The sequence below is a fragment of the Rhinoderma darwinii genome, chromosome 3 (genome assembly GCF_050947455.1).
Source record: "Rhinoderma darwinii isolate aRhiDar2 chromosome 3, aRhiDar2.hap1, whole genome shotgun sequence".
Classification (NCBI taxonomy): Eukaryota; Metazoa; Chordata; class Amphibia; order Anura; family Rhinodermatidae; genus Rhinoderma; species Rhinoderma darwinii.
Genome location: NC_134689.1, coordinates 348,927,148 through 348,950,297, shown reverse-complemented (window position 1 = coordinate 348,950,297; position 23,150 = coordinate 348,927,148). Strand labels below are relative to the sequence as shown.

The following is a 23,150-nucleotide window of genomic DNA, read 5'->3' as shown; positions in this document are numbered from 1 at the left end:
TGACAGCGGCGAGTAAATATACGCCTCGTGTGAACAGACAAACGTCTGCCCATTGCTTTCAATTGGCAGATGTTTGTCAACGCTATTTTCGGCGCTATTTTCGGACGTAATTCGGGGCAAAAACGCCCGAATTACGTCCGTAATTAGTGCGTGTGAACATACCCTTAGGCTATGCGACATTCAGTATAGAAATAAAACCAAAAACCTTCATATTGCCAAAAAACATGAGACTAGAGCAATGAGCAATGCTCATTGTCTACAACACCACCAACAGCATTGTAGCTGCCACACTAAAAGTATGTACAACGTGTCCACACTTAACTTCTCTTGAATAGCAATAAGTTATACTATCTGTCAGGATACTGTACCAATTCAATACAATTTCACGCCATCCAGTAAAAAAACATATACGTCAAGTTATAATTTTTTTTTAAACATGGCAGTCTATGGGCAAGGGATGGTTGACAGATTACAGCCATCAGAGGCTACTGTCACAGCCATCCTGTAAAGAAAAAGTATACTTTTTTTTAACATGGGTGTCTATGGGTGATACATGGCAGGCAGATGGTTTACATTTGGCATCCGTCACAAGCATACATCGACGCTTTTTTTTATATGTTTCTTTAACATCTTACAGGGTATTTCAGGTTTAGAGATAAGTTAAGGGAGGACATTTCTGTATATCTATTATTTTAGCCAGGGCCATTGGTGGAACCATATAAGGGGACCCAGTGCAAAGATTTAATGAGTAACCCCCTCAACCTCCAAAATTTGAAAATGGAACCAATCAAACTTCCTAAAGGCAAGTCAATCCCCCCCCCATAGGGCATTACCACCGTAATGAGCTCTTAGGCTGCATATATACTCACGTATTGTACTTAGGTGTGGGTGCTGTATATATTGTTCTACGGGCTAGATCGGATCCCATCAGAGGAAAACAGAAAAAAACACTGCTTTCTACTGATGGCCTCTGATGCAGTCTTAGGAACAGGACATAAAGCGCTCCCAGAAAGTTTTATAGATCAGTTGCACATAGTTCACCTCGAAAGCTACAATAACTAAAAGAATTAAAAATGAGCTCTAACAGTTCCAATTCTAATCCAGTCTTGATGGCTATGTGACCTTGAAGACTATTGGGGCAGGGTCCAATTGCAGTTGCATTGTATCACACCAACTTACAGACAATGTTTGATCTCAATTGGATGCAATACCGCTATGTGACGATGTTTAATTTAACTGAGTGCCATCTATCACTATGTAGCTGTGGCTTAAAGTAAGGTGGTATGTAATTTATATGAATGATGATCATAAATTAGATTATTTGGGGGTCCTATATATATTTTTAATGTGACCATATAGATTTTAGGATCATTCCAAAGTATGGAAGTTAATACTCACACTACACTTTATTTGGTAACCAATCGTTGAGGTTCTCAAATTTTTTTTTAAAATAAAATGTAACTCATTTGGTATTTTGAAACAGAACAAGTGTGGTACTGTAGTACTGCCAGGCCTCTTTTTCTGCACTTACCTCCGTGCCAATTTGGTCTTGATGCTAAGTCCTGAGGTATCTGAAACAGTCTGGTTAGTACTGACTTAACTACAGATAAAATGCCTGTGGCTGGTAGGCAGCATACATTCTGTCTCGAATGACTTACCTATTTCATCTTGTTTGGCTGTACCACCATCCGAGAAGGGGAAAATAGCTTGGCAGCAGTCATGCCATGTCATTCCATATCTCTCTATCTGTGTTATTAATCATATCTTTCAAAAAAAATACAAAATGTAAGCGGACAACCTCCACACGCATTGGATTTGCTGCGAATTAGTTCCGCAGCAAATTCACTGGGAACTGTGCAAGACAAATCCGCACAGATTCTTGCAAATTTTGTTGCAGACCTGCTTTTCGCTTCGGAAAACATTGCAGATTTGACGCTCTGGATTTTTTTTTGCGAATATCACTTAGTGGCAATAAAAGTAAAAAAAAGTATTTTCCTATCATTTAAAATTTACAATTGCAGAAAAATCTGCAACACTACATTGCTTGCAGTTTTTATTGTGGATATTTTCTTCCCCATTCTTCCACAGGGAAAGTCTGCAACAAACCCGTGTACAATCGAAAACAGCATTGACATGCTGCACGAAAATTTCAGTAGAATGTCAAGAAGTTTTGTAAAATCGAATCCATTTATCTTGCGCTGTAATCCACTGCGGATTTTACTTGTGCAAATCCGCAGGTAAAATCTGCAACATTTCTGCCAATAATAAATAAATAAATGAGTGCAAGTCAATTTGAGCTGTAAAATTGTTCATTCCTTGCCAATTTCGAATACGCTGTCTATGGGTAAATCCATGTGAGGGAGTTGGCTAAATGTCAGTGAACATGTTAAAAAATGTACTGAAATGCATCTACAGGATCCAGGCATTAGCTTCTCAGCACACAGCGTTATGTTCCAGATTTTTTCCTCTGCTGCATCAAAACAATTCATCAAGTAATATGTCAGCAGTCTCATCTTATGATTAATGCTACTTGGGTTTTTTCTTCCTTGTGTTTCTGCAGAGAACAGGCAGACAAGGTGTGCTAATGTATCCGGAGAAAACAAGACTATACGGTTTTTTTATTTGCCAAGAATATTTTCTATTGATTTTGTTAATAGTTTCAATTGAAGGAGCCTGTGTCGAAGCAACCTTTATGTTGCACTTTAATAATGGCCTTTGTCATGAAAATACAAAATGTTCTGATGCTACAACATATACAAACAGCCAGTGGCGGATTATCATTAGGGCGTTTCGGGCGGTCGCCCGGGGCCCAAGACTGCCAGGGGGCCCAAGGCTCCCAGCGAGCCTATGACCGCTCGAACCCCCTCATGCCCAGTGGCGTCGCTAGCACCGGAGGGAGCCCCGGTGCCAGGACCGCACCTGTCAGGCGAGGGGAGCTTTGCTTCTACTTAGCAGCCGTGGTCTGTGCTGCTTTAGTAGCTCCCCCTCCAGCCCCCCTTCCCTGCTCTAAACATCTCTGCTGCTAGCTGTCGGGACATGGGGGAGGGGAGACTGTCGGCGGGCTCTGTGCTGTGAGCAGGAGAAGAGCTGCAGTGAAGACATAAAAGGTAAGTGCATGTGTGTTTAATATCCATATTCATGTGTGTTTAATGTCCATATTAATGTATGTTTAATGTCCATATTCATGTATGTTTAATGTCCATATTAATGTATGTTTAATGTCCATATTCATGTATGTTTAATGTCCATATTCATGTATGTTTAATGTCCATATTCATGTGTTTACAAGGTGTACTTTGTGTATAATGTGCATACTCGTGTATAATGTGCCTACTTAGTGTATAATGTGCATACTCGTGTGTACTTTGTGTACTATGCATACTTTGTGTATAATGTGCCTACTTTGTGTACTTTGTGCATAATGTGTGTACTTTGTGTACTGTGCGTACTTTGTGCATAATGTGGTACTTTGTGTACTGTGCGTACTTTGTGCATAATGTGCCTACTTTGTACTGTGCGTACTTTGTGCATAATGTGCGTACTTTGTGCGTACTTTGTGCATAATGTGCGTACTTTGTGCATAATGTGCGTACTTTGTGCATAATGTGGTACTTTGTGTACTGTGCATACTTTGTGCATAATGTGCCTACTTTGTGCATAATGTGCGTACTTTGTGCATAATGTGCGTACTTTGTGCATAATGTGCCTACTTTGTGCATAATGTGCGTACTTTGTGTACTTTGTGCATAATGTGCATACTTTGTGTACTTTGTGCATAATGTGCGTACTTTGTGCATAATGTGCGTACTTTGTGCATAATGTGCATAATGTGCGTTCTTTGTGCATAATGTGCGTACTTTGTGCATAATGTGCGTACTTTGTGTACTGTGTGTACTTTGTGCATAATGTGCGTACTTTGTGCATAATGTGCCTACTTTGTGCATAATGTGCGTACTTTGTGCATAATGTGCGTACTTTGTGCATAATGTGCCTACTTTGTGTACTTTGTGCATAATGTGCGTACTTTGTGCATAATGTGCCTACTTTGTGTACTTTGTGCATAATGTGCGTACTTTGTGCATAATGTGCGTACTTTGTGCATAATGTGGTACTTTGTGTACTGTGCGTACTTTGTGCATAATGTGCATAATGTGCGTACTTTGTGCATAATGTGCCTACTTTGTGTACTGTGTGTACTTTGTGCATAATGTGCGTACTTTGTGCATAATGTGCCTACTTTGTGTACTTTGTGCATAATGTGCCTACTTTGTGCATAATGTGCCTACTTTGTGCATAATGTGCCTACTTTGTGTACTGTGCGTACTTTGTGCATAATGTGCGTACTTTGTGCATAATGTGCGTACTTTGTGTACTGTGTGTACTTTGTGCATAATGTGCGTACTTTGTGCATAATGTGCCTACTTTGTGTACTTTGTGCATAATGTGCGTACTTTGTGCATAATGTGCGTACTTTGTGCATAATGTGCCTACTTTGTGTACTTTGTGCATAATGTGCGTACTTTGTGCATAATGTGCGTACTTTGTGCATAATGTGCCTACTTTGTGTACTTTGTGCATAATGTGCGTACTTTGTGCATAATGTGCCTACTTTGTGCATAATGTGCGTACTTTGTGTACTGTGTGTACTTTGTGCATAATGTGCCTACTTTGTGTACTAGTGTTTAGGTAGTGTTAGCAATAGTTACGGCGCGGCAGGGTGGTGGTGGAGAAGGGGGGCCCAAGTTTGGGTAACAGCCCAGGGCCCATGGTCTTCTTAATCCGCCACTGCAAACAGCTAGTGCAATATTATCGATGTCTTACATGAATGATATACACTATATGGACAAAAGTATAGGGACACACCTCTTAATCATTGAATTCAGGTGTTTCATTCAGTCTCATTGCCACAGGTGTACAACATCCAGCACCACTGAGGAGTGTAGTGTGTGCTTGTGTGTGGACGGGTGTGGTCGCTTTTGAAAGAGCTCCTGGGACTCCAGCTTTCAGGCCCAGACCAGGGTTTTCTCCTTATACCATCAGCCCAGGTTTGTAACATCATACCTGGGCTTGGAGAGGTTCCTGAAGGGGGCTCCATCTTAGGATGGAGCCTCAGTCCTTCACTCTCAGGAGGAGGCTGGTGGATGGTGGATGGAGGAGGCTGGAGGCACCAGCCAGCAGGCTGAAAAGAGAAAGCCGGCTTCAGGGAAGAAAAAATCATCTCGGGGCAGGAACAATGTTGTCCAGGCTTCCCCAAAGGCTGAGGCGCCAAGAGGGGCTGCGAGGAGGGGACCAGAGATGGCGTCAGTTTTCCCGGAGAGGGCCCAGCACCATCAGGGCCAGAACAACAGAGCTGCAGGGACACCCTGAGGTGAGGATCATTGAGGCCGGGAGAGGATGTCACAGTGTTTAGCTCCAGTCTGGCGACCCACATCCCAGAGTACCGTGCCCAGCATCTCCTCCCTGGAGAGCTGGCAGTGGCCCGAAGCAGAGCCGCCAGGTCCTCCGGGGCAAAGAGGGCCCGGTACTCACAGCAAGTGCGGACATTGGTGCGGGACAGAAATGCACCTGGAGTTAATTGCTGGGGGGGGGGACATCTTCTCGGTGAAGCTCCAGAATAATGACCATTTTGGAGAGGTGTCGTCCCCCAGCGTGGAGACATGTGTGGCAAAGGAGGAAAAGGAAACAGAGTTACCATTTGTGCCAGTCTCCACTGGGTCCCCTCTGAGGGAGGACAGCGATTCAGAGGTCCCGAGGGAGACTGGGGAGACTGGCAGCGAGGAGGAAGATGGAGGAGCGATGAGGAAGACGGAGCCCAGCAACGTGCAGATGCCTTTGTCGTCCGAGAGCAGCTCTGAGTCCACTTACTCAGAATCCGGGAGCTGGAATCCCTAATATCGATGGAGGGATTCTGCGTCGGCTCAGAACTGCCAGCTGAGGATGAAAAAAAGAAAAATAAAGAAGGAGAAGAGGCCCCAGTTGAGACTTGTGTACAAATTGGGGTCTCCCCTGCACTCCGGGCCGGAAGATGTCTCAGTTTGGGGGGGAAGGTCCCGCAAGCCCCCAAGTTCCAGCCTCTGCAGTGGGGCTAGAATAGGTAAGCGGGGAGAAAATCATGGGGCCGGGCAAAATGGTGTTGGACGCTGTTCCCTGCAAAGGGGGCGGTACTGGTGCCATCGCATCAGGGGGAGTGGACCTGAGGCTGACAGAAGGTGAGCCCCTGAAGCCGGCCAGTAGCGTGAGTCAGGGGCTGGTGAACGGGGCGGACCGGAAGTCAGCGGCGTGTTTCTGTGATGTAGCTGACCAGATGTCAGTCGGTTCTGCAACATCTGAGTGGGCTTACAGAGTAGGCGGAAGGTCAGCTACCGCCCCACCACAGAGGCAGTGCTGATAGGAATCAGGAGCCAGTGGGAAGCCACCCCCTGAGCAAGGGGAGTGGTTTTGACGCTGCGGCCCAGGCTGGGAGCGACGTCCGATACAACGAATTTATGATCCCAATTCTGATACTGCAGCAATGAAGTGTCAGTGTCGGAAACGTGGAACTAATTAAAAATGCCCCGCATGTGGGCTGTGTGAGAAGTGTCTCCCACCTCCCCCTGGTTGCCATGGACACCAATGAAGCGGAGGGTAGTGTGTAGGTTTCGTCTATAACATCTGGCGGTCTCTCGACAAAAGCACCCAATGATACAGAGGTGGAAAGTGGAGGAGGGGGAAAAAAGCGAAAGAAAAAATAATAATGTGGAGCCTGACCTAGCCAAAAAACGTAATAAAACTGTGATGTGTGAAAATACGATAAAAAATGTGGTATATGTGTCTAAAAAAGTTAATGCGCCAACAAGAGTGCAGAGGGGCCGAGTGCTCCCTCCACTACTACTCTCAGCAGATCTTATGCTGGAGTAGTAAGGGGTGGGACCACTGGCTCACCCTTCTTCATCCTCTGGCCCCAGGGACGGTAACTTTCAACAGCGTCTCCTGGAGACCTTAAGGGAGGGGAAGCAGACCTTAACGGTAGGGGGTGTGCAGCGAGACCTATCCTTTTGGATAGAGAGGTACGGTCTGGATGCCTTCCGAGGGAGAAGGGGAGATTAGTGGTCGCTCCCAACAACTGGGCTGGCCGCTGCCAGGAGGAATGTAGTCCATCTCTGGTGGCGTGGCAATGATGCGTGCCCTCCTAGAAAGAGGGTGGTGGTGCTGCTGTTGGAGATGGGCTTCAAGGCGAGTGACATCTTTGCCTTGATACATCCTTATGGTACCGCTGAGTTCGACATCAGCTTTGTTCACCTAGGGGGCCTTGAGGTCTTCTGGGGGAATTATGAGCTGGTGAAGAGCGAGCCCGTTGGGCGGGATTTTGCTGTACAAGCAATATCCCGCCAGAGTGGTCTCAAGAAAGTGACCATTCTCATCCGTAACAATTCACTTTCTTGCATTGACATCATGACCTGGTTGACTAGATATGGTGAGGTGCCAAAGAAGAACTTGGATGAATTTAGCATCTGCTCAGGGGCCTGGACGTTTATGATCAAACTTAAATGTCTGGGGCAAACTGTGTCCCACATTCCATTCTTCGCTTTTTTTCGGGAGGGATCAAATCCTGGTCTTCTACCAGGGGCAACCGAAGCTGTGTCACCAGTGTGGCGACCCTTCGCACCTGAGCGTGGGCTGCACTGTGCAGAAGTGTGTTCATTGCAGAGGGGTAGGCCATGTGGCCGCAACGTGTAACCAGATTAGGTGCCACCTGTGTGGTGACTTAGGTCACCCATTCAGTCGGTGTCCTAGCTGCGTGGTCAATGCTGTCTCTAAACCTGAGGAAGAGGAAAGTGGGGTGGCTTCTGCAGGTGAGGAGGCATGTGGAGATGGCAGAGCCCAAGGGCAAGTGAAGAACGCTAAGAGTGGCCCCACTTCCTATCAATGAAGGCAGGAGAAAAGGCCGAAAGGAACGGGAGCAGAGAGACGCCCAGGCAACTGGGATGATCTCTGGCCCTGACCTGGACCCTGCCCCAGAAACAGATGCCATTGAGGAAGCCGATTTGAATGGGGAGATCAGGAGGATCCAGAGAGAGCGAGTGGCTGAACACTCTCAGTCCTCCCATTATGAAATTGTTGGTGAGAAGGAGAGGGTTTGGCCAAAAGAAAAAGGGACACAGGGAAAGAACTTAAAAGAGCCAAGAACATCTGTCTCTGTCCTGACCAAGGAAGGCAGGACCTGCACCCCCCTGGGTCTCTCCCCCAACCGCTACCAAGCCCTCATGGAGGTTCCAGCTCTTCAAAGCCATGAAGAGGGTGAGGTAGGGGTCTCCAGGTACGCTGAACCTCCTCCCTTATGAGGTGCACTGGCCTCAGGGGTGGGGGTTGCCCTGGAGTCGGAGGATAAAGAATGGAAGATAATTTGTTTAAAAGACATTTTTTTCAAAATAAAGGACGAAGAGGAGTAATTCTGAGGGGTATTCCTCAGATAAGGAAAAGAAGGGTGGGAAGAGGAAAGTCGTCTAACCCAATCATCTTAGATGGCGGCACCCGCACCGTTGACGCTGGCATCGATTAACATTGCCAGCATTAAGTCTGATACGGTTAGATTTGCAGCCTTGGATTTTATTGTGTCCGTTGTTCAGGTGGAGTTCTCCAACCATTGTATGATTATGTTTTCTTTGAATATTGCAGAGTCCCTCCAGATGGGAAGAGGTATATGGAGACTGAATTCAACTCTATTGGAAGAAACGGAGATAAGACAGGCCTTTGAGGATTACCTTCAGAGCCAGGTATCTTTGTTGGATCTTGGTGGTACTATGTCTGAGTGGTGGGAGATGTTCAAAGAATGCGTGGCAGAGTTTTTCCACCAGGTCTCGTGCCTCAGGTCCCTGAATAGTGTACATCAGGAAATCTCCTAACGTACACTATAAACAACGTAGACGATAATTCACAGGGCTCCATTATTTCCTTTTAGCCTACGTCGGGCTGGTAGATGTCGGTTTACCTTATTTTTGAAGGATGGAATAGCATAGTAGACTTTGCTATTCCGGAGTCCCCAGGCAGAGCATTACAAGTGCTCTACCCATGGACTTTGTCCCTGGGAAAGCTCCTGACATCACTGTCCATATATGTAAAGTGACGTCAGGGGATTATCAAGGGCCGGAATCACTGGCCAGAGTGTTGCCGACGCTCCAGCCGTATACTCAGGCTTTGCAAAGCTTCGGATGTCACTTTATGTATAGGGACATCAGGAACAGCGTCATAGTCCCTGGGCAGAGTGCTAGTAGATCGCTCCAGCCCTGTTCATGGACAGTGACTTCAGTATCCCCTGGGCCATTCCCCGGACAATGTATCCCACTGTATGCCATACAGTCGGATACGTTTTGGCTAAATAGATCAAAATCCAGAGCATTAACCGGTCACTGCCTGCTCCATGGTTTCGTTCACTGTAATTGACATCAGCACCAAAATCAGTTAATGCGTATAACGTACAAACGTGAGTGCCACAGTTTCCATTGCCCACCTGCACAGTGCCAACCCAATCTTGAGCTGAATAGCTGAGTCTGGTTGCTAGGGATACTCTGCTTAACAACAATAGTTTTTAAATTGGTTTCTCAAGCTGTGAGTCTCTAGTAACTAGTATTTGAAAGATTACATATGTCTTCAACTTAATATTGAATTGCTTCTTAACTGGGATAAAAAGAGTCTGCTTTTTTTTCCCAGAAACAGCGCCATTCTTTCCAATAGGCTGTATATGGGGTTGCAGGTGAGCCCTATTTAAGTGAAAAGGACTGGCCTGCAATGCCAAACACAGGCAATGGACAAGAAGGGACTGTTTCTGGAACCGAATCAGACCTTTTTCTAATCTCAGACAAACCTCTTTAAGTGATGAATATTTTTTTTAATATAATATGTATAACAAGCTGTATTTGCTGCAATGATTTATTTAAAATATTTAATTTCAGTTCAATGAAAATGTGAATGATTTTTTTCCATATCATTCAAGTTTAGTTTCAGGCATTATTAATTGTTTATGGATTCTGCTTTATTCTTGAAGTAAATATTTATTATAGCTACTATTGATCATGATGCTTTCATAATTAACTTATATTATTTAGTACCAAATACTAGATATTGGATTTTGCTCAGTAACACTGTCTTGTATGATTGAATTTAATACATTGGGTATTATTTTATGAGCTCTTAATGTGTGGCTTTTCTATGTAAATGGTGAATCATGTTTTGATCTCTTTGACACTCACGGGATTGTTTTGAAAGTTCCTTCAATGGTTTTCGCTTTTCCTATTTTTGCAAATTCACTCTCCTCCCTATCTGGCTCTAAACATTAAACAAATATGTCATATTTGTTATTTTCTTCTGCCCATTTTCCAGGTGAAATAAATTCACAAAATACAACGATTGCAATAATTCTTATTGTTTGAAGGAGGTATTCTATATTTTTACAAACAGTGTGGCAAACATTTGGGCAAAGACCGGCCTGTGGCCCCACTTTGATCACATCATAGCGATTGATCAGTCTTTGACCCAAGGGCTATCTGGCCATATTATCTGCAGATATGGCATTCATAGGTATGCTCTAACAACTTCCTTGTGTACTACACGTACACAGGATAACATAAGATACAGTATCTGCTAGTACATTATAGTTAAAAACTCCTTTTTGGGAATTTACAACAAAATAAAATAAAGACAAAAGAATTCTTGTTAAAAAAATAAATAAAATCTGTCAAAAATCTCCACATACTTAGGTACATTTTATTAAGTCCCAAGACACCAGATAAGCCACCATACACTGTAATATAGAAATATTTGGCATCTGCACAAAAGTATCAAATTTATAACATCGGTTATAAAATTGCACCTAAAAAGTTGTCTCTTTGCAAAAAAACAAAGCCTACACAAACTAAAACAGGAAAAAAGTTATGACGACAGAAATGCAAAGAGGCAAAATGAATTAAAAATCTTAAAAAATTCTTCAAAACTGGCCTGTCCTCAAGGGGATATTAAAAAATAAATAAATTCCTTAGCATTTAAATTCTAAATTTAAAAACACTTTGGAAATCAGCTAATAAAATGCCTGAATTTCAGAGTCTTATTTCTCTTGACATCAGCCTTGAGTTTTTCAGCCTGTAACATATGCCGTGTAAACTTTGCCAAAGAGAGGGCGAATATGTAGCTGATCCATCCTCTGTGGAATGCTAAGTAATGTCTGATATTAGTGGCTGTCACCTTCGGAAATCTAGCAATTTCAACTTCAATTGCAACAAGGATAGAATGATTATTACAAGCAACTAAACTGTTAAGATGTGTTCATATGTTGTCGCCAAATAGCATTTTTGATGTGGTTCTGCAAAACCACAGCAAAAAACGCGATATGACTGCAACATGTAAAACACAGCTTTATACCACTTTCACTCTCCAGTATTTTGGTCAGTATTTGAATACCTCCCAACGTTCAAGTATCACAAAGAGGGACAACCGATGTGGCGCCTGCAGCATGCCACGGCAATTATTTTTTCCTTTTAAGCCACGGCTCTAACCCCACCCAATCCCCGCCCATACACACCAGTTTCAGCCCACACAGTATCATGCTTCCATAGTGCCTCCCACACAGTATAATGCCAATTAGCTGCTCCCACACAGTATAATGCTTTCTAGCTGCCACCATACAGTATAATGCACCCATGTATGCACCCATACCATATAAACCCAACGCAGATGCCCCCACATAGTATAATGCCCACACAGATGCCCCCATACAGTATAATGGCCACACAGATGCCCCCATGTATTATAACGGCAAAACAAATTTCACCATACAGCATAATTTCTCATAGCTGCCCATACAGTATAATGCCCTATACAGTATAATGTCCCCTTAGCTGCCCCCATAAAGTATAATACCCCATAGCTGCCCTCATACAGTATAATGCCACCTTAGCTGCCCCATACAGAATAATGCCCCCTTAGCTGCCCCTAGTGCCAGTGGCCACATATAAAGTGCCAGAGCCCACATACAAAGTGCCAGTGCCCACATATAAAGTGACAGTGCCCATGTAGATCGTGCCACACACAGTGCCCATGTATATAGTGCCACACCCTCTTTAAAGATAGAAGCCACTCCCACTGTAGGTAGCGCTACCCCCTGTAGTCACTGGGACTCCCTCTAGAGGCGGAATCCCTGGCCAGAGCATCGGCAACACTCTGGCCGGGGATTCCGCACCAGGTAGAGCCACTGATGTCACTGTCCATATATGGACAGTGACTTCAGGGATTCCCTCTAGGAGCGGTATCCCCAGCCAGAGCGTCGGCAATGCTCTGGCCGGGGATTCCGCTCCTGGAGGCGCAACTGATGTCACTGTCCTTATATGGACAGTGTTGTCAAAGGCTTCCCCAGGCTCAACGCTTAAAGTAGCATTGGTATCCTGAGGATGATGATACAGTTGACACCGGGAGTACGGGACATACCACAAGCCGCCCGGGACAGTGGGACACTTTCCGAAATCCGGGACAGTTGGAAGATATGGTACTTGAAAGCCAAAACTAGGAATGGAAAAGAAAAAGTGTAATGGAAAGATTTGCACCTTATCCGTGTTTTGAACCTGATCCTGGTTTTGGCTTCCAAATACTGATGCAAAATACTAACCTAAGTACTGCCGTGTTTAAGTGGCCTTACATATATATATATACTGATTGATATAATTTAAATTTTAATGTATATTACATCTCTTTAACACCAATATGTCCATACTAGAAATTTTTAGGCTTCGAAAAATGATATACAACGTTTTTTTTTTTTTTTTTAAAAATACAAATTTCAGTTGTCTTAAATTAGAAAAAGGGTTTTATTTTTTATTTTTTTACAGAAACAGCACAAATTTTGTCCATGAACTTTGTCTAGTATTGTAGCTGAGTCTTATTTACTTTAGGCCAGGATTACACACACAATTTTGAGGAACATTTTTGGTGCAGTTCTTGGAGCCAAAGCCAGAGGTGGATCCAAAATGAAAGAAAGGTATAAAGAAAAGACCGATGCATCTCCTTTCTTTTGTCCAGTTCTGTGTTTGCCTAAAAAAATACTGAGCCAAAAGCTGCATCAAAAACCTTATCAAAACTGCATGTGTGATCCTGGCCATAAGGCCACTTTCACACGGTAGTATTTTAGTCCGTATCTTTCTTCAGAATTTGTAAGCCAAAACCAGGAGTAGGTCCAAAACATGGAACAGGTGAAAATCTTTCCATTATACTTTTCTCTGTTTATGTTTCACCCCTGGCTTTGGCTCACAAATACTGAAGCAAAATACTCAGCTAAATATTGCCATCTGAAAGTGGCCTATGGTTGAGTGGCAATACCAAACACAGCCCTACGGCAAGAGTAGCGCTGTTTCTTAAAAAAATCAGACCCTTTAATCTAGTCTCTAATAATCCCTTTAATAAACTTGGAGCAAAACACACCCACAGGTAATTTTACGCTTCAAATCAGTCTCATTTGTATTTCTATGCATAAACTGAACCCCATTACCTCTCCTGCACAGGTTTTGCATGCAAGTATAGCAACAAGGCACTTCTCTTACTCTTGTATTGAAAAGGGAGAGGAGCACTAAGCCACTATACTTGAATGTAGCGTCTATACAGGAGAGCCAATGAGAAAGCTGTGAGTCTAGAGCTTTCTTATTTACAAGCAGCCGATTGGTCAGAGTGGGCGGGCTGCGAGAGTGAGTGCAGGCTCTGCTGTGAGTCTAGTTTGAGAATGCTGCAGAGCCTAGACAGTAAGGGCACGTTCAGGTGTGGCAGATTTGCTGCGGGATTCACTGCAGACGGGCCACAGTGGAAATCCACAGCAGACATTTTTTTTCTTTGGTTTCTATCGCATTTTGGTAAAGTTAGTGCAGACGTTGCGGAAAATAGCTTGCGGTGTGGAATTTACATTCAGCAGCAAGCACATTCTTTTGCAGAGAAGCAGTGGATATTCTCGCCTTTGCAATGCGAGAGCTGAAATCTACAGCAATTCCGCTGCAAAATCCTCTATGTCTGGATGGAACCTCAAATATATGCTAATTTTGCTGCAGATTTGTTGTGTATTTGCCACGAATTTGCAGCAAAATCTGCCTTGGAAAATTTCTGCCATGTCTGAAAGTGTCCTAAGAGAAAATTATCATTTTTATTTAAATGTACGGTAATCGTGTGTGTATATGTGTAAGATTTGCTCTGCCCCCACACATGTATATTATTTGGACTGTGCAAATGTGCAGTTTTGGGCGGCATAGTGTAGTAATACTTAAATTAAGTAGTACTTTACAAGCGCCTGAGCCACAGATTTGCGCAGTTCAAATATAATGGATGTCCTGCGGCGGCTGGGAGCCACACACCTTATTTAACAAGTGTTATATCAAGTCCAGAGTCAACGCAGCCATCTACCAGGATATTTTCGAGCACTTCATGCTTCCCTGTGCTGACAAGCTTTATGGAGATGCTGATTTCATTTTCCAGCAGGACTTGGCACCTGCCCACACTGCCAAAGTACCAATACCTGGTTTAATAACCACAGTATCGCTGCACTTGATTGGCCAGCAAACTCGCCTGACCTAAACCCCATAGAGACTCTATGGAGTATTGTCAAGAGGAAGATGAACGACACCAGACCCAACAATGCAGACGAGCTGAAGGCCGCTATCACAGCAACCTGGGCTTCCATAACACTTCAGCAGTGCCACAGGCTGATCGCCTACATGCCACGCCACATTGATGCAGTAATTCATGCAAAAGGAGTATTGAGCGCATATACTGTACATACTTTTCAGTAGGCCAACATTTCGGTTTCAAAAATCATTTTTGAAATTGGGCTTATATAATATTCAAATTTTTGAGATACCACATTTTGGGTTTTCATTAACTGTTCGCCATAATAATCAATATTAAAAGAAAAAAATGCTGGAAATAGATCACTCTGTTTAATGAATCTACATAATATATGAGTTTCGCTTTTTGTGATATATATATCAGTGTATTTGGTGGAACTTTATAAAAACTTTTTATTAAAAATTCTATCTACTTTTTGCGATACAGAACGGCCGGAGCTTAGTCACGGGCATAAGAAGAGGCCAAATGACCGGGGGAAACAGGAAGGGGAGGAGCTAGGACACGAGGTGGACAGGCGGCGCGCTGATTTGGGCGCCAGTCGGTCTGTCCCTATTTGTTGTTTTTTGAGAGTTATCTTCTAGGGGTCCGGGTTGTTAGGCGGGTGTCATGGCAGCGTATGGCGAGTTTTGGGGGGGTCCTTGGAGTTTGTTAAAATTGGTGGGGGAGGAATTCATACTGGTGATGGTCCCTCCCAGATTACACATGGTGGGGGATCTAGCTTATATGGGCTCCTACTGGGTCGGGTCCCAGGGAGCAAAATAGAAATGCTTTAGCCATCTGCGGTTCGCATGGTGCCCCTGAGCCTGTTGCAGGACGGCTGGGGGTAAAAATACAGATATGGGCAGAATGGCGCCAGATCCTTCTTATTAGCTCCAAGGACCTTCCGTATGGAGGTGTAATGATAGGGGTGGGGAAACAGACAAGTGAGCCCTAATCTACCCGCCACTCAGTCCCTGCCTACTTGCAACGACCCGCCCTAGGCGACGGGGTACAACTGGGCGACGGTCCCTACGCTCAATAAGTGCACGATAGACAAACAGATAAGGGTACACAGAAGCTAAGGGAAATGGGGCAGTTGCCCACGGCAAACCGTGAGCAACAAGAGTGGTGAACGAGCCGAGTCAAACCAGGAGTGTACGAGGTACCAAACGCAGAGCAGGAGAGTAGTCAGTAAGCCAGAGTCAATATGAAGCAGGGTCAAATAGTTCAGAAGCTGCAGCAGGGCCAGGAAACCAAACGAGAAGAATCACAAGCAAGGAGGAACAGGAAAGGCAGGTATAAATAGACAGAGGGCGGGAGCTAGCTCCGTCTGGCCAGGCTGTGATAGGCTCTCCCACTCCTAAGCCCGCCATCCTGAGTGGTGGAAGATGGAGTCAGTCTCACAGACATAGAAGCAGGTGCAGACTGATTACCTATGGGCGTTGACACAGAAACTGTGCCTGGCAGATCCTTTACAGGAGGGGTATGGTTTTCACGTGAATGATGTTTGGATGGGGGTTTGTGTGGAAAGGTTATTAAGTTATGGTTACAAAACCGTACTCTGTTTATCCCATGGTCAAGAACGGCCGGAGCTGAGCCCCGGGCATAAGAGGAGGCCACATGACCGGGGGAAACAGGAAGGGGAGGAGCTAGGACACGAGGTGGACAGGCGGCACGCTGGTTTGAGCGCTAGTCTGTCCGGAAACACAGGAAGGAGCAGTTGTCGATTACATCTAAGTTCATAACTTAGATGTGATCGATTACAGGTAGATCCTGCATGTCAGAGACATGCAGGACCCGCTGACACTAAACCCGTCAGTCCTGCTACTCAGCGCTAGAAACAGCTGCTCTGTATACTAGATACAATGCAGCTGTATCGCAAAAAGTAAAAATAATTTTTAATAAAAGTATTTTGAAAGTTGCACCAATCACACTGACGGACATTTTTATTTTAAAAAAAAAGCACAAAAAAAATAAAAAGATTTCAAAGATATTCTTTAAACTCCCTATTTATGCATGGAAGCATTGTTATGAGTTATAGTAATGATGCAGAAATAGCGAGTTCTTAGCTTCACGTACACCTAGGTATTGTTTATTTGAATTACTGCAAATTACGTACTCCTCCTGGGCTAAAAGTACACTTCCATAATGCTAAGAGCAGTATTTTTACCCGGCTGGAAAATATGTAGTGCAACCTCTGCCGTCCATACCTAAAAGCTGGTAATGCACATTTGGCTTCTGCAGTTAAATAAGGTAAAAAAAAAAAAAAAAAAAAAGCCTTCAAGATGAGGACCTGAAAATGTTTCATACTGGATGATGTGACACAAAGCTAACTGGGCTTCATAAAAAGTCCTTTTATTTGGCCGAAGTCCAGGAGGAGCAGCAGAAGGATCAGTGAAATGTAAATATTATACTTTACTGCTCTATCTAGCGCCTGCATTATCTATGGAATGAATACATTTATATGGAATTGGAAGTATATAATGTTGGTGGTCTCCATATTGGAGTCTAGAGAACTATCTTGGCTTTAATCATATTCTGTAAGGATAACAATGTCTGAGCGCCTTCTATTCAGTGTAAACCAGGGCTAAAAATGTATATGGCAAATTCAGGGAGATATGTAAAAACTGCTAGAAACAGAAGCACATATGCTCCAGACGTATGCAACTGTATTGGACTGTATGTACCTGAATAAAAGGATTTATTCTCCACATTGCTGACGAACCACTTGCCATACCAGCGTCCCATTTGCAAGTAAAAGTGGCAATATCTTTTATATAGTTATAATGGAAGCTGTATGATTATTAAAAGATATATTATTATGTATGAATAGCTCAAAGTGACAGAATCCACGTAGCAGTAAACATGGCACATCTGCACATGAAAATATAAAAATTGCATTGTTTTTCAGGGTTTTTTTTACGCCATGCACCATGTATTAACCCCTCCAGGACTGAGCCTGTTTTGGCCTTCAGGACGAAGCAGATTTTTTCAAGTCTCACATGTGTTGCTTTATGTGGAAATAACTTTGGAATGCTATTACCTATCAAGTGATTCTGAGACTGTTTTCTCATGACATGTACTTTATGATAGTGAAAAAAATTAGTCGATAAATTCTATATTTATTTGTGAAAACACCAGGATTTAGAAAAAATGTGCAAAAATTAGAATTTTTCGAAATTTAAATGTTTCTGCTTGTAAAACAGATAGTAATACCACACAAAACAGTTACTAGTTTACATTTCCCATATGTCTACTTTATGTTTGCATTCTTTTTTGAACATTCTTTTTTTATTTTTCTAGGATGTTACAAGGCTTAGAACTTTAGTAGCAATTTCCAGTTCTGAAGTGACTTTGAGGGCCTTATATATTAGAAAGTCCCCATAAATCACCCCATTTTGAAAACTGCACCCCTCAAAGTATTCAAACAGCATTCAGAAAGTATTTTTAACCCTTTAGGCGTTTCACAGGAATTAAAGCAAAGTAAAGGTGAAATTTACAAATTCAATTATTTTTTTTTGCAAAAAATTAATTTGTAATAAAACATTTTCTGTACCACAGAATGTTTTACCCAAGAAATGCAACTCAATATTTATTGCCCAGATTTTGCAGTTTTTAGAAATAACCCACATGTGGCTCTAGTGTGCTAATGGGCTGAAACACAGACCTCAGAAGCAAAGGAGCACCTAGTGGATTTTGGGGCCTCCTTTTTTTAGAATATATTTTAGGCACAATGTCAGGTTTGAAGAGGTCTTGTGGTGCACAGTAAAGACCGCCCAAAAGTGACACCATTTTGGAAACTACACCCCTCAAAGAATTTATCTAGGAGTATAGTTATCATTATGAACCCACAGTTTTTTTGCTAAATTTATTTGAATTAGTATGTAAAGATGAAAATCTACTTTTTTTTCTGAAAAAAACATAGACATTTTTAATTTTTACAAGGAATAAAGGAGAAAAAACACCCCAACATTTGTAAAACAATTTCTCCCGATTACAGCAATACCCGATATGTGGTAATAAACTGCTGTTTGGACCCACAGCAGGGCTCAGAAGAGAAGGAGCACCATTTGGATTTTGGATTTCTGATTTTGCTGGAAGAGTTTTCAGTGCCAACGTCGCGTTTGCAATGCACTGGAGAAACCAAAACAGTGACCCCCAAAAGTGACCTTATTTTGGAAACTACACCCCTCAACAAATTTTTCTAGGGGTATAGTTAGAATTTTCACCCCACAGTTGTTTTTCTGAAAAAAACTTAGACATTTTTAATTTTTACAAGGAATAAAGGAGAAAAAGCACCCCAACATTTGTAAAACAATTTCTCCCGATTACGCAAAGACACCATATGTGGTAATAAATTGCTGTTTGGACCCACAGTGGGGCTTACAAGGGAAGGAGCGCTATTTGGCTTTTGGAGATTAAATTTAGCTGAAATGGTTTTCGGGTGTCATGTCGCATTTACAAAGCCCCTAAAGGCCAAAATAGTGGAAACCACCCAAAAGTGACCCCATTTGGGAAACTACACCACTTAAGGAATCTATCTAGGTGTATAGTGAGCATTTAGACCTCACAGGTCTTTTGCAGAATTTATTAGAAAAAGGCCATGAAAATCAATATCAACATTATTTCCACTAAAATGTTGCATTTTTTCATTTTCACAAAGTAAACAGGAGGAAAAGCACCCCAACATTTGTAAAGAAATTTCTCCAGGGTACGGCAATACCCCACATGTGGTCATAAATGTTTTTTCATTAGAAATTAATTAACCCTTTCCGGACTGATCCATTTTTTGCTTTTTCGTTTTCGGTTTTCCCTCCCCGCATTCCAAGAGCCATAACTCTTTTATTTTTCCGTCAATAGAGTGATCTGAGGGCTTATTTCTTGCGGGAGGAGTTGTAGTTTCTATTGACACCATTTAAAGTACCATTTAATGTATTGGAAACCTGAAAATAAAATTCTTTGCTGGCTGAAATTGGAAAAAATTGCGATTCCTCCATTGTTTTTTGGGTTTTGTTTTTACTGTTTTCACCATGCAATAAAAACGACAACTTCAATTTTTTTCTGCGACTCAATACTAGTACGGTAAAACCACATTTATGTAACTTTTTATTAAAGATAAAAATAGTTTTGTTTCACCATATTCCGAGCGGCATTACTTTTTTTTATGTTTTGGTGGATTGAGCGGTGTGAGGGCTTATTTTTTTGTGGGACGAGCTGTAGTTTTAATTGGTACAATTTTTTGGAACATACAACTTTTTGAACACTTTTTATTTTATTTTTTGGTAGAGCCAAGTTGACCAAAAAACAGTGGCTTTGCCGTTTTATAGTCTTTATTTTTCACAGCGTTTACCGTGCAAGTTAAATAATGGTATATTGTAATAGTTCTAACTTTTGCAGACACAGCGATACAAATTTTGTGTACTTATTAAATTTTTTACATTACGGTACTTTAGAGAAAAAATGGGAAAAGGTTTTTTTTTCGGACTTTAAATATTTATTTAATTTTTTTCACTAATAATAACTATTTGCTTTTTTTTTTTTTTTTTTTTTTTTTTACACATTTTATTAGTTTCCCTAGGGGACTTGAACCAGCAATCATTAGATCACTGGTACAATACACTGCAATACTAATGTATTGCAGTATATTGTAATTTTTACAGGCTCCTGTAACAGCGCGATCACTGTTCCTGTCCGTTAGTCCCGGGTGTGGGTGTTAGCTGTAATACACAGCTGGCACCTGCAGCACAAGGCGCGTGAGCCCGCTCTATACATCACCCCCCCACACCACAACATGTTATTAAATCGTGGTGCATGAAGGGGTTAATGCACAGTGGATGGTGCAGAGTGAAAATTACAATTTTCCACTGATATGCCATTTTAGTGCATAATATGTTATGCCCAGTTTGTGCCACTGAAGACAAATACCTCATGAAATATTAACTGGGTTCTCCCGGGTATGGTGATGCCAGATCTGTGGGCGTAAACTGCTGTTTGGGCACAATGTAGGGCTCAGAAGGGAGGGTGCGGCATTTGGTTTTCGGAGCGCAGATTTTGCTTGGTAGTTTTTCTGTTTGGCGTTTTGCTGGTATTTCAGTTGTGGGGGCATATGTAAGCTGTGCGGAGTACATCAGGGCATAATAAGAGGGTATAATAATGGGGTAAATAAATAATACTCCGCAGATGTGTGGCCAGTGTCGCACTGATAAATGGTGCCCGAACGTATCCGCTTTTGGAACACTCTGCACATTTTGCATCGCCATATTCTGAGAGCCAGAACTTCTATATGAGGGCTTTTTTGTTGCGGGACAATCTGTAGTTTTCATTGGTACCATTTTGGGGTACATGCGATTTTTTTGATCACTTTTTATTAATTTTTTTGGCAAGCAAGGTGACCAAAATCCAGCAATTCTGACAATGTTTTTTTACGGCGTTCACCGTGGGCTATAATTGACAATTTTACTTTATTCTGCGGGTCGATACGATTACGTATGTATATCTTCTTTTATGTTTTGAAGCATTTGCGCAATAAAATCACTTGTTTATAAAAAAATAAAAAAAAATTGTGTCCCATATTCTGAGAGACATAACTTTTTTATTTTTCTGTCAAAAAAGCTGTGTAAGGGCTTGTTTTTTGTGGGACGGGTTGTAGTTTGTATTGGTACCATTTAGGGGGACATGCAATTTGTTTGATCACTTTTTATTCTATATTTTGGGAGGGGTGGTGACCAAAAAATAGTGATTCTAGCATTGTTTTTATACTTATTTTTTTTGCGGTGTTCACCGTACAGGAAAAATAATATTATATATTTATGGTTTGGGTCGTTACGAACGCGGTTATACCAAATATGTGTATTTTTTTTAACGTGTTTATTTTTTTTCCTATAATAAAAGACCTATTATAGGAAATAAAGCACTTTTGTTTATGTAACATAACTTATTTTGACACTTTTTTAAAACATTTTTCGAATCTTTTTTTTAAACTTTTTTTACTCGTTCCACTAGGGGACACGAAGACTTGCAGCACTGATCGCTGCCGGAATACATTACACTACCTACGTATACACACAAGAAACAGAGTATAAAGCCAGGTATATATCAAAAGAATAACAAATTTTATTAGATACATATAAAAACAGACATGTTAAAAAGGTACATGAGTGGAGAGACTCTATATGGTATAAACACAGGTAACTCAGAGAACCAGGTGTATAGTATATTAAAGTCCCTATATTGAGGACATATGAATAGGGCAATGTGTTATCGTATATAACATTAGATGTTTGAGTGTAAACTGTTTAATTAAGTACATGAATGTCCAAAGAGTAGTTTCTAGAGTAAAAGTACTCCTAACATTAATGGTTCAAATAGTCTTACCCATATCAGTAGTCACTGGTGGCCTGGATACCTGTGTGTAGAACCCCACATAATGTAACGTATTCTTAGGGTATGTGCACACGACCTATTTCCAGACGTAATTCAGGCGTTTTACGCCTTGAATTACGCCTGAAAAGACGGCTCCAATACATCTGCAAACATCTGCTTGCGGTCTTCCGATGTTCTGTTCAGACGAGGTGTAATTTTACGCTTCGCTGTCAAAAGACGGCGCCTAAAATTACGCCCGCGTCAAAGAAGCGCAGGACACTTCTTGGGACGTTTTTGGAGCCGTTTTTCATTGACTTCAATGACAAACAGCTCCAATTACGTCCGTAAAAGACGCCGCAAAAAACGCGAGTACATGGAAAAACGTCTGAAATTCAGGAGCTGTTTTCGACTGAAAACAGCTCCGTAATTTCAGACGTATTTTGCGTTTGCGTGTGAACATACCCTAAGTGTCATTGTGACGTGACAGACACTCTGACAGGAAGCCTATGAGGCCATTGTCCGACCTCAGCTTGCCGTGACAACCATCGGTAGCCCCCGCAAATGCATGTGACGGCTGATGATCTGCTCTAAACCTCTTAAATGTGGCGATCGCTATCGACCGCCGTATCTAAGAGGTTAATTGCCAAAATCAGCGGCGATGGGACGCTGATCAGCAACACGGAGAGCAGGGCTGTCACCCTGCACAGTTAGCTGTTAAAACGCGTTGATTCTTTGCAATAGCTCCGTTCGTCGCAGCAACGGGGCCTATGTGAGTGTAACTTTTTTTGTTTTACTTGGGGGTGCTTTCTACAAGGGGGGCTGTATAGCACTATCTACAAGGGGGGGCTGTATGGCACTATCAACAAGGGGGTTGTGGGTCACTATCTACAAGAGGGTGCTGTATGGCACTATCTACAAGGGGGAGGGGGAACTATCTACTGGGGAAGGGTCGCACCATATACAGGGGGGCTGTATAGCAGTGCCTACAGTGGGGGCTGTATGTCACAATCTACAGGGGGCACTGTCTACAAAGGGGGGCTGGGTGTGGCAACCAAGGGGAGGGGGGACCCAGTCAAAAGTTTGCTCTATATGGTATAAACACAGGTAACTCAGAGAACCAGGTGTATAGTATATTAAAGTCCCTATATTGAGGACATATGAATAGGGCAATGTGTTATCGTATA

General features: G+C 42.4%; 1 long non-coding RNA gene across 1 annotated transcript in view; it reads left to right on the top strand.

Moving 5' to 3' along the window:
* The window catches only part of LOC142748216 (uncharacterized), a 125,615-nt gene that overhangs the window by 65,806 nt on the left and 36,659 nt on the right, over positions 1-23,150 (top strand). The window contains exon 3 of the long non-coding RNA XR_012882186.1: positions 8,656-8,753. This is a non-coding gene — a long non-coding RNA (uncharacterized LOC142748216). The remainder of the gene's footprint in view (positions 1-8,655; positions 8,754-23,150) is intronic.